The sequence below is a fragment of the Brachycentrus maculatus genome, unplaced genomic scaffold (assembly GCF_059751285.1).
Source record: "Brachycentrus maculatus isolate JH-2025_06_01 unplaced genomic scaffold, ASM5975128v1 h1tg000797l, whole genome shotgun sequence".
NCBI classification, from domain to species: Eukaryota; Metazoa; Arthropoda; class Insecta; order Trichoptera; family Brachycentridae; genus Brachycentrus; species Brachycentrus maculatus.
In genome coordinates, this window is record NW_028281525.1 from 205,318 (window position 1) to 217,580 (window position 12,263).

The window sequence follows — 12,263 nt, forward strand, 5'->3', positions numbered from 1 at the left end:
TGCCACCTCTACGAATAATTACCTAAACCTTGTTTATATTTTAATACCATTAATCCGGTCAGCTGTAGACGACCGGATTACTCTCAGGCTACTCCTGTGGGTATCGGGTATTTTTATTGGGACTAATTTAACACACGAAATACCTAGGAAACTACTGAAGAAATAGGTGCTAAAATAATAAATGGAAATACGATATAAACAGATTTATAATATTGATTATCCGCCAATTATTGATTTATAATTTATTATCCGCCTCCGAAGTGTAATAGTCAGCACGCTCGGTTACCGTACCGTAGGTCCCGGGTTCGATTCCCAGGGGAGGTCAAAAAAATATAAGTGATTTTTTCACTCTAATATTTATTTAAAACTACTCTGGCTGATCACCTTTCCTTCACGTGTTAATGATCAAGAAAACACTGCGTTTATATGATGCAGTGCCCTATGCACCATTGGGTGCGGTTGAGGGAAGAAGAAGAGAAATTAACAAACGAAATACTTAAACCCAGGAAATCACTGATGGATGTAGGTAAAATATGAACGAAAATTCGATACAAACAGATTTGTAATATGTAATTCGCGTCATCGAAAGAATAACGATCACTCATTATTATTTCGATAATGGTATGATCATCCATTTGTTACTGTTTATTAATTCTTGACCAATTAAATATGCAAAATGGGAGATTATGATGTTTTGCAATAGGCAGTATCTTTGTAGCTAGTTTTTCAAATCGTTAAATGAATTTGAGGATCTCTTTATTTGAAAGCATATGAGCTTATTTGGTAATCCGTCACTCTTTTTATGCGACTTTATATCGCGCATGTATTTGAGTGGAATTTGAATGAAAATGTAAACAAAACAAGATATCGTTTTTACTTGTTCTGTATTTTTTAACAAATTACCTTGAAATTATACCGATGATGACATTTTAATTATCATAGAACATTAATTTTGTTGGCAGGTGAAATAAAAATTGGTACAAACAATATACAAATACCGTTATTTTTACTCGGATACAAAGCTCCTACTAACTAATTCATGTAGGGAAATAAAAATACATTGTAAATATTTACGCAGAGAAAGCAAAAAATTCATTTTATTAAATTTTTTATAATATTTTCTTAATATACTGTTTCCTTCTGAATTTTTCATGTACCATTAGTATGACAGTTATTTAACCTTTTCAGAAGTATGGTCGTATATAAACAACCAATACAAAATATGAGTTATGACGTGATTTTTATCAAAACATGTTTAAAACATGATTAATGTCAAAATTGCCAATGTTGCGATAAATCATGTTTACTGGTGTACGTTTTTTTTTATTCAAGAAAATATGTTGCTTATAGCATCGACTACGACATAAATTATAAAGAGTAAAAAAATATTTAAAAAAACTCACTCCTGGACAAGTTAAAAATTATGTACCTATTTAAAACATTATTTTTGTTTAATCAAATATTTTTACTGCATATGAAAGATCCTTTAAGATGCTAATTCTTTAAATCATATTTTTTTTCGGTTTTTCAGATTGATTGGGTACTTATTTAAATAAATTATGAAATTCAGCTTTGGAAATATTGAAAAAATGCGCTATTGCAAATTGAATGCTACGCGCATTCGTTCTAACAATGAGCGAACCATATCTACGCGAACATAGAACGCACTTGTATGTGCACATGAACGGAGCGATATATATGAATTATTGTTTATAGTATAGATTACAGTGTGTACAGCCCTGCGCAGCGCGCACGCGCCCGCGGGACCCAGCGCCGGTCGAGACGGTTAGTCGCTTCCTGGGCGTCGTTACCCGAGCGTCGTGACGTCCTGAAACCTGTTTCAGGAACCGCGTTTCAGTTTTCAGTTCTTTCTTCTAATAAACGAGACAAAAGACACGACGAAGGCTGTTTAGGACACAAACTGGAGCCTTTGTGCTCGCAAGGCCGTGAATTAAGGTGAGTACTTTAGTAAACATACAACCTGCCACCCTTTTGCTATAGAGGGATGTTATTTTCTAACGTTTCCAAGGTGAATTCTGAGAGAGAAAAAAACAAAGCAATATTTTATCACTGTTTTCAAACTTTGTTATTTTAAATTAAAGTCATTGAGAACAGTAAGATAAATTAAACGGGTAAGTCATTAAAAAAAAAACCTTTGTTTCAAACGTGACAAATTAGGCTTTGAAAATCAATCGGGCAATTTAAATTTATTATTATTTTTTCAAATGTAGAAATTTCAGTAGGTCAATGCTCACTATAGAAAATGTTAAATATGAAATTTAATAAATTGATAAAATACAAAACAGTTGTACTTGTGAACAAAATGGAATTACATGTATTGCTTTTCAATTTAAAATTCGTTTTAATCAATTTTAAAATAATATTATTTGACAAAATAAATAAGTGTTCGAAATATGCAATAAAATATACATTTCTTAATTATTGTGACTGTCAATAAAATTTAAGTACGTTTTTTAAAGTGATTTCAATTGGCAATAACCTTATTTTATTTGATGTGTGTTATAATTGAATTTAAATATAAGTTCTGATAAAGGATAATTGAGATTCCGTTCATTCAAAGAATGATTTATTTTTCATTCATTTGTCTAAATCGGTTCAATGAACGCTCTTTTCTATGGACACTATAGCAGGCATCTACAGACTAATGCATAAAGCATTCGTATAAATGAATGAATAAAAATGGCTGCTATTTTTTGTTTTTGTATTTTTTTCTATATCAAGAAAAAAACTGTGTTTTAATTAAAAATTAAAATATAATCATTTTATAAAAATTTTGGTAAATAAAAAAATAATTTTGTTAAAATTTTCAATAACCTACTTAAAAACATATGAAAAAAAATGTAGGTACCTAGTACCTACACCTAGCAACAAATATATTCATTTAATTAAAAATGTTTTTTTTAGAAGTATACATAAAAATCTTTGGGCATTTAGAGGGCTTAAAAAATGGCTTGAGTGATCACCTTATACATATTTGTAATATTCACCATACTGCTCATGTTGCTTAAACCTTTGTATCACTACATTCACGAATTTGTATATATATATATTGTTATTATCGCGTTGACCTGGTTAGCTCGTTAGGTTACCGAGCTAGTGGTCTCGGGTTCGGGGAATAGATTCCCAGGAGGGTCAAAATAAATAGACTTTTCACTGTAATATTTATTTAATATATTACCTTGGACTGTTTGTTACCTGAAGCGCAGAGCTGATCACATTACCTTTGTGTATTTGACGGTGAAGATTATTCTTTTATCCTGAAGTGTTACACCAAAGACTTGTTTGTTGGTTGCATTGTAATTTGTCGTATCGCAATTAATTACGTTTTCGATTATGAAATAATTTAAAATACGCGTACAGTGCTCTTATTATAGAATTTGAAGACAAAATTCTCAAACCGAACACGAACTGTTCTTACAACGAATTAAGAAAATATTACGAAATTTTTATTTTTATATTTTCTCCACACGCAATATTTCGTATTATTTCATACAAACGACGGAATATACACACATAATATAAAACAAAAGAGCTCAGAGCACGGTGTCGAAAAATTTATAGTGTGTACAAAAACTGTTTTGAGCCATTAAAAATAGATTTCGTAGCAATATATCACTTTAAATATCTGTAAAACTTCGAATATTTCACGGGACCATATATTCTTCATCGACCAATCACCGATTTCATTGCTTTTGCGACATTATCAGACTGATAGGATCCAAAAAGAAATTATCATCAATTTTAAAGGTGTCTTGATATGAAACATGTATCATTTTTCCCTTTTTTAATGAATAATGGAAGTTTGAGCATCCCAGGGCTTACGTACTGGCATTTGGCTGGTTTAAGCGACCTCCTTATACACTTGCGTAACGTTGACCATTATTGACCATTACTGCCCATTATTGAACATCCATTGCATATTTACAGGTTTCAAGAATTAATATAATATGGATAATCAATAATGGGCAGACGTTGAGAACGTTACACAAGTGTATAAAGTGATCGCTTAAGCCAGCCAAATGCCAGGTAGTAAACCTGGGCAGATCTTCTTTCAGAAAAAGGGAAGAATGAGACATGTTTCATTTCAAGATGAGACACTTTTTAAATTGACATCTCATCCGTAGGGTGAATAATCCAGTGTCCGATATAATAACCTGTATTGTAAATTATTTTAATTTGATATTTTACGAACGTTTTTATTATTAAATTATTTTTTATAGACATTTGAAAAGATAATAAAATAATATTTTATATGAGAAATAATTGATATGAGAAATATTTTATATGAGAAATAATAATTTGAAATAATTTATATGAGAATATGGACCTCTGGGCATTCACAGAGCTTACAATTTGTCATTTGGTGGTTTCATCACAACTGTTTTTAGGTGTAAATACAAGATTTGTTTATTTTTTTTATTGAGTTCTAAAAATAATCTCACGACGGTTCTGCTTCAGATATAAGAGGAAATTTTATTTTTTAACACGTTTGAATTATCATGGAGTATGTAAATATCGAGTGTGTCTAGTTGATATAAGAGGTTGAGTTACGATTAAAGGGTGCATGAGTTACTGCTGACGTGTTGTACCTACGTCGCATCGCAAATTTATTTAACATGTCTTGTTCATCTCAGCGGGATAATAATGTTCATAGCAGAAAAAACGTCCGGACAATTTTTGGTTAGCCTGGGTTTAAAAAAAATGTATATTAGGTCCACGACTGAACGTGTTTGTGTAATATTTTATGTGAAAACTATTATTGTTAAGGATAAAAAAACTAGTAAATAGAATAAAATAACAACTATATAGATTTTCCACACTAATTTTATTTGACCAGCGACCAGGTTTCGCCGTAACTGACATCATTAGATTGGTGTGAGGCTAGATAAAATTATGTTTTATACACAACAAGGCAGGGGTTGATTATATATAATTTTTTTCTGACAAAACGAATTTAAATTGAATCAGTTTTAGTATTGTATTATAACAATAATTACATGTAAGTTAAATGATTTACAGAACACCGTGTATATGAGATATGTGTAATAAATTTTTATGGATAAATTTTCCTTGAGAAATAATTTCTTTTCTGTAATACAATGCGCCGTAATCTACACAAATACGAACCTAACCGCAAATCAATCATTTTCAAGAATAAACCACACGTTTCAAGAAATTTTACATACTTTTTTACCATAATTATTTCATTGAAGAATGGAACTGTGAAAATATTTCACAGAAACCGATTTAAAAGTGGAAAATTGCGTTTTACGTACATATATTGTTTTCCAGACTATAGAGTGGCATAATCAAACATGCAATACATTTACAAAAAACAACAATGTTGAATTTACCGATAATATTAACATAAAGATTGAATTTAAAATTAACATTAAAATTTAACGTAAAAAAGATTAATTAATTTAAAAGCTTCTTCGACGGTCTACTAAAGTTCTCATTAAAAATTTGAAAGTTTGATCTATTTCTAAACAATGTCAGTAACCAACTCACCAAAAAGTTTAAAGAATAGTGAAAATACTGTGATCAAACGGTGTAAAGTGTAAATGAGTGTCACACGGGAATATTTTTATTTTGTCACGGTAAAATAAATCCATCATTACACAATATGTACTTGTCACGCCAACAAGACAATCAAAATGTCGATCATATTCGAAAATTGGAAATTGTGTAAATAACTTGAAAATATGAAATTTACACTGTGTGGATAGCGTTGAATACGAAGGTGATTATAAAATAGGTAAACATGAATTTAATAACAGGGTATTGTTTATTTTTTTGAAACACCGAAACGTGGAAAATTATTTTCTGTAACTGAGTGGATCGTCAAAAATCGATGGAGAAATTTTAACTTATAGTTTTAAATTAAAATGTAAAACGCAGAGAGCTAGCTGGTGGACATTATCCGTAAGATTATATTATTCTTCTTCTTTTGTTTGTGTCATGTTAGGTCCTCTGACGTTGACTATCACTTGAGAGGAATTGTCCTTATCTTGGGCAGCTCTAAACAGTACCTTGACGATCCTGATCCCCGTCTAATATCGTATATTCCAGAATATTGACTTCTGCACACACCTCGTCGACCTTCTATTAGGTGCCATAGATCATACTTGTCTCCTGTCAGCACATGCCCCAGATCAAACTATCTCCCTGCTCTTGTTATTTGGAGCACATTTGAGTATACTATATAATTGGGATTGATCATTATTTTTTTAGAGTAACAATGCGTATACCTACGTGATAATCTTGGAATTTAAAAAAATATATTTTTAATTCTGACTGGATTGATACTGTATTTACTAAATCGTTGTTTAAAAGATGGCAAGGTGACCAGACCTGCGCATCAGGTACCAGTCGAGGGTAGTATAAAATAAATATTTGTGAGAAATCATGATTTTGTAATATTAAGACGTCATATGAAATTATTACAATAACATAGTATTGTTTCTTCGATGAAGGTTCTGTTAAGAGACATGTCATAATACTGAGTTTGAATTTGTTACCATCTATGATTGCACATATGAACATATAATTTATGGTATACGCTCGTACTCGAATACCCGATTGAATAAAAAAACTTGGTTTCTTTTAAATGTTATATTCGATAAATTAGTTGGTATGTGGTCCTGCAGAATAGTCACGGACTACATTTGTGATACTGTAAAATTGTAAGGAGTTTCTAGTTTATAGGGGTGGGTATCAATTAAAATATACGTACAATTTAAAGTCATTTGATAAAACCACTCAAAGTCGTTAAAAAGTAAAGTGTTAAAAGCAATATATAATGGAAGGTTAAAAATAATATGCCGTGGAAACTAAAGGCCCAGAAATCAATAGCCCGCAACGCAATTTTCTTTGAACCCAGGTAACATTTAACGCAATTTTAAAACAAATGTATATATAAATATATATATATATATATATATATATATATATATATATATATATATATATATATATATATATATATATATATATATATATATATATATATATATATATATATATATAAATATATATATATATATATATATATATATATATATATATATATATATATATATATATATATATATATATATATATATATATATATATATATATATATATATATATATATATATATATATATATATATATATATATCGTAGTCGTACAGGAGAAAGTGACCAACTACCAAAACGTAAAATGTTCAGGAGGGGCATTTAAGTCACTTTTGTTTGGCAAGAAAATAAACACCAATGCAGTTAGTCGTCAAGTCAGTTGTTAGCCAGTAAGATATCAAATAGTCGATGATCACGTTTTTGAAAAAAAACCCCTTGGTATACATATATATATATATATATATATATATATATATATATATATATATATATATATATATATATATATACATATATATATATATATATATATATATATATATATATATATATATATATATATATATATATATATATATATATATATATATATATATATATATATATATATATATATATATATATAATATATATATATATATATATATATATATATATATATATATATATATATATATATATATATATATATATATATATATATATAAATATATATATATATATATATATATATATATTAAAGAAAATAGAGACACAAATGCTATTTTTAGCAATTGGCTACAACTGAATACGCTCTGCGTGCGTAGTTAGATAAATGCGAAATAAAACAAGACAAAGGTTCTGAATAATCGAATACAGCTGTACATAAAACATTTATCTTCCTGGAGTCTTATATTAACCTTTTAGTACATATATGGTATATCTATATCCTGTCAGCTCGAACGATTACCTAATACAGGAGATGCCTTGGAAATATATTTTTTCGACTTTGAGAATCAACTGATGTGGTCAAATGTCTACAATGTTTCAGACAATCATAAGTTTTGCTTCGTGCAAAGGATTATAAATTCTGACCCTTATCTATATGAATAGGGAATAGGACATTTCATTAGATAAATGTGGTATTTACTTGATCCTTACGTAATAACTACTTAAACACATATGTAATTACTATATAATAGGTCATCCATCTTTACCAGTTGAAGGTAAAACTCACATCGCTCAATACTTTCAAGAACGTCATTAATCTAAAATATCCCATCAAAAGAGGCATATTTTTAACTTAATATTTACCCGGTACAGGGTAAACAGTATTGTTTTTTGCATTTTGAAAAAAGGTATCGTTTAATAATTTTTTTAAATATACTGAATATTTATCAAATGGAGAAAAAACCTTCTGGTTTTACCTAAAAAGATCTGTTGCACAATAAAAAGTTCGATAAGTGGCTTGATATTTATTTTTAATACAATGTGTTATATTTTTAAACTTTAAAAATGTTCTCCTGAAAAATCAAGTTTTTTGATTTATGACGTTCTTGAAAGGAGTGAGCGACATGACATAACATATCTGTATTATTAGATATCTTGTATTTATTTTGAGGTGCCGGAAATCGAATTTGGGAGCTCATGTTTGGTAGTCAAACACACATGCCCCGGTGGCCGTTGAGATTCATACACCAATTTATATACATAAGTAGGAAGCCACATATAAAAATATGCATAAAATCAAATTTCTTGAATGTCAAAAAACTGAGATTTCTAAGAGAGATTTTCATTAATGTTTTCGGCTACAAAAATGTGTTTTAATATCATTCCTCTAGGTTCTTTTGTATTCGTGACAGCAGGTTTGGGACAATACGGACCCATATTTTAAAAGAAAATGTATGCTTTAAACGCCCACGCGGACAACCCTTTTAGAAGCGGTCGGTATTCAAATATACGAGTTCATAAATAAAATATGGATGCACCTAAAAAAGACTCACTTTTTTCATGAATATAATCTTGATTTATTATCATTATACGTATTTTTCGATGGTAAGAGCGTTTGGCTACTCTATTGTAGGTATTCTTCTTCTTCAAACATTTTTATATAATATATTTAAAAGCCGAAATCCGAAAAGCCAAAGAAAAAAAATTATACGTTTTAATAGAAAGTATGTTATTCAGTTACATTATAAATAACATTATATTGCATTAAAAATATATATATATGTAAAATTATTAGGTGCCCTGTGCCAATTTATTCAGTCCTATATATCGCTGACTCCTTTCAAAAACGTCATAAATAAAAAAAAAAGATTTTTCAGAAGAACGTTTTAAAAGTTTAAAAATGTAATACAATGTATTAAAAATAAATATCAAGCCACTTATTGAACTTTTTACTGCGCAAAAGATCTTTTTAGGTAAAATTTGAAGGACTTTTCTCCATTTGAAAAATATTTAGTGTATTTACAAAAAATTAAAATTAAAAAAAAAAATTACAATAACCTTTCTTCAAAATGGAAAAACAACACTTTCTGCCCTGTAGCGGGTAAATAGTAAGTTTAAAATATGCCTCTTTTGCTGGGAAATAGTACATTTTCTGGGCATTCCGAAAACATGCACAACTGAATATTTACGATTTTTGATTTATGACGTTCTCGAAAGGATTGAGCGATATGCAGAAAAAGAACAAGGGAAAGAAGTAAGTTAACAAGTGAAAAATATGAGCGTGTTGTCATATTTATAGAAAATATATATATACGATACTAGCTATCCATGTACACATATAAGAATATTTATAAAAATATATTTTTTTGGATGATTGCGTATTTTTATTTTTCCAGTAAATACAAACATTGCCAAGTTGTCAATATCCATGTCCGGATATGTGATCCCGCGCTGTCAGTATGACGTGAGCTGCCAAGATGATGTATGCACGTGTATGCTCTTGTTTTATTAGACAGTGGGTATTGGATTTCCGGAAAAACATGTTTTCATTTGTGAGATTGAATTGGAACCATCCGGCGCGCAGGTATCTCGGGCTTTGCGTTACCCAAACAAATTATTTATTTACTTCCATGTAAAAAAAAATGTTGCCTAGAGTATCTACCTGCTAATACTGTATTAATAAATAAATAAAGGGTTAATCAATATAAGAGAATGACTCTTAAAAAAAAAGATTATCTCATTCATAAGAATATTTTATTTATTGTTTCGGAATTTATTTTGTAGTAAGACATTATTAATTGGTGAATGAGAACACTTACCCCTCCTCACTTACAGTACAGATAATTATTTATACTTAAGTTTATATTCAGACCTGTAGATGTAAGCATCCGTAGCTTCCGAAACAAGTCGTTAAAATAAAACAAATGTAACTCAAGTGGTCAAAAACAAGTGATCTCATTTAAAATTTAATTCAAATGAAATTTATGATGATTTATGTCTACACACAAAAGACAGAAGAAGCAAAGATTGCCTGTATATGACTCTGAAAAAAATAAGGTAGGCAAAAAAACAAACCGCGTAGTATATAGATTTTTGTGTTACGTGTATAATTGTTCGTGTAATACGTGTAAAAAAACAAAATAACATCCCTTATATTTATTTTGATAACTTAGAAATCATACGTCCACTTCAGCACTAACCACTACACTACGGAGGCGAACAATTAAGGCGCATAATAAGGCTTACGATTCAAATGCTAATCCAGTGTAACAATTTAATATCAACATTTATTAAATCAGAGAATCGTACTTCAGTGGGCCGATATCACTTATTAAATATTTTTTGGGAAAAATATTCAAATTGGTTATTGCCAAACCGCGCTTGATACCGAGAAGTAAGAGTTCGGAGTGGAATATTAATTTTTCGCTGACGGTAGAGTATTCGAGCATTCCTTTGGCCTATTAACTCCAAGGGCATACTTCCTTAAGGGTGAAATGTTCCCCTTATCCTTTACGTCAGCCCCCATTTTTATGGTTCTTTGCCTAAACACCAATAATGGTAAACTTCGAGAATTTTATTAAATTTTTCTCATATGTGGTATTTAAAATATTATGTGGACTCGGTGGAAAAAACACAGCAAGCGTTTAATTTTTTTGTAGCGTGTTATATATAACATATTTATTTATTTATTTCTAACCCTTATCCTCACCATAATTACATGGTGCATAGGGCACTGCATCATATAGAAGCAATGTTATCTTGAAGTTAATTGCACGAAGGAAAGGTGATCAGCCTTCCGCTTCAGGTACCAGTCTAGGGTCATATTAAATAAATATTAGACTGAAAAATCACTAAAGCCTAGCGTGCTGACTATTACACTACGGAGGCGTACATTTATTTATTTATGGTTTGCAAACAATGAAAAACATGACATGAAATGAAATACAGGGCAATATAATACGTTTAAATGTTTTTCATCAGTTATATGAGAACACGAAAAACTTACAGAAACAAGTATAAGCACAACTTGAATTCATATATAAAGAAAGAATAAAAATTTGATGATGAAAAAAAGTAATAATAAAAAATATTAAATAAAAAATAATAAAAAGTAAATAAAAGGAAATTAAACGTTAGAAGATAAAGGTGGAGAATTGAAGACTATTTCAATTCGATTTCACCAAGCTGGTAATAGACCTCTTGTATTTCTCGATGTCATTTAAAATGTCGATTAAAACATTTTAATTTACAACATTTTGAGTGTGTCCAAATACTTGTTCACAAAATCTGGATTATCTCCAATTACAGGAGTTATTTTCATTGAATTTTTTTGACATCTCATCAAAGATGAAGAAGAATATGGAAGTCTGGGCATTTACGGGGCTGACGACCGTCATAGGCTGGTTTAAGTGACCAATTTACACACGTGTAACATTCACCAATTCTGCCCATTATTGACAACCATACTACTCAAATTCTCGGAAGTTCTACATATGTATATGAACCAATTTTGAAACATTGTTCTTGAATCACTAGAACTTCACCTATTTTTAGTCGTGTATAATGAAATAAAACTCTTTGAGTGGTATTATACAAGCGTTTAATTAAAAAAAAGAAAATTATATTTTCTGGCGTTTCTCATGTATGTGATTATAATCCAGGATTCGGACCTCACATACTAATATAAGAGTTTCTGCTTGGTAAAAAGCTTCTTTACATCTCACCAATAGATGTCTCTAGTGAAGTTACTATGACGTCTAGCTATGACGGTCGTCAGCCCCGTAAATGCCCAGACTTCCATATTCTTCTTCATCTTTGATGAGATGTAAAAAAATAATATAAAAAAATAATCAACATGTCATTCCACAAAGTTAATGCCGAATCTATAAATAAATTGAAATTTATCTACTT

General features: G+C 29.6%; 1 protein-coding gene across 1 annotated transcript in view; it reads left to right on the top strand.

The window, feature by feature from the left end:
• Positions 1–1,788: 1,788 nt before the first annotated feature.
• The window catches only part of LOC148300193 (uncharacterized), a gene marked incomplete at its 3' end in the record, with an annotated part of 177,075 nt that continues 166,600 nt past the window's right edge, over positions 1,789–12,263 (top strand). The window contains exon 1 of the mRNA XM_088275129.1: positions 1,789–1,956. The remainder of the gene's footprint in view (positions 1,957–12,263) is intronic.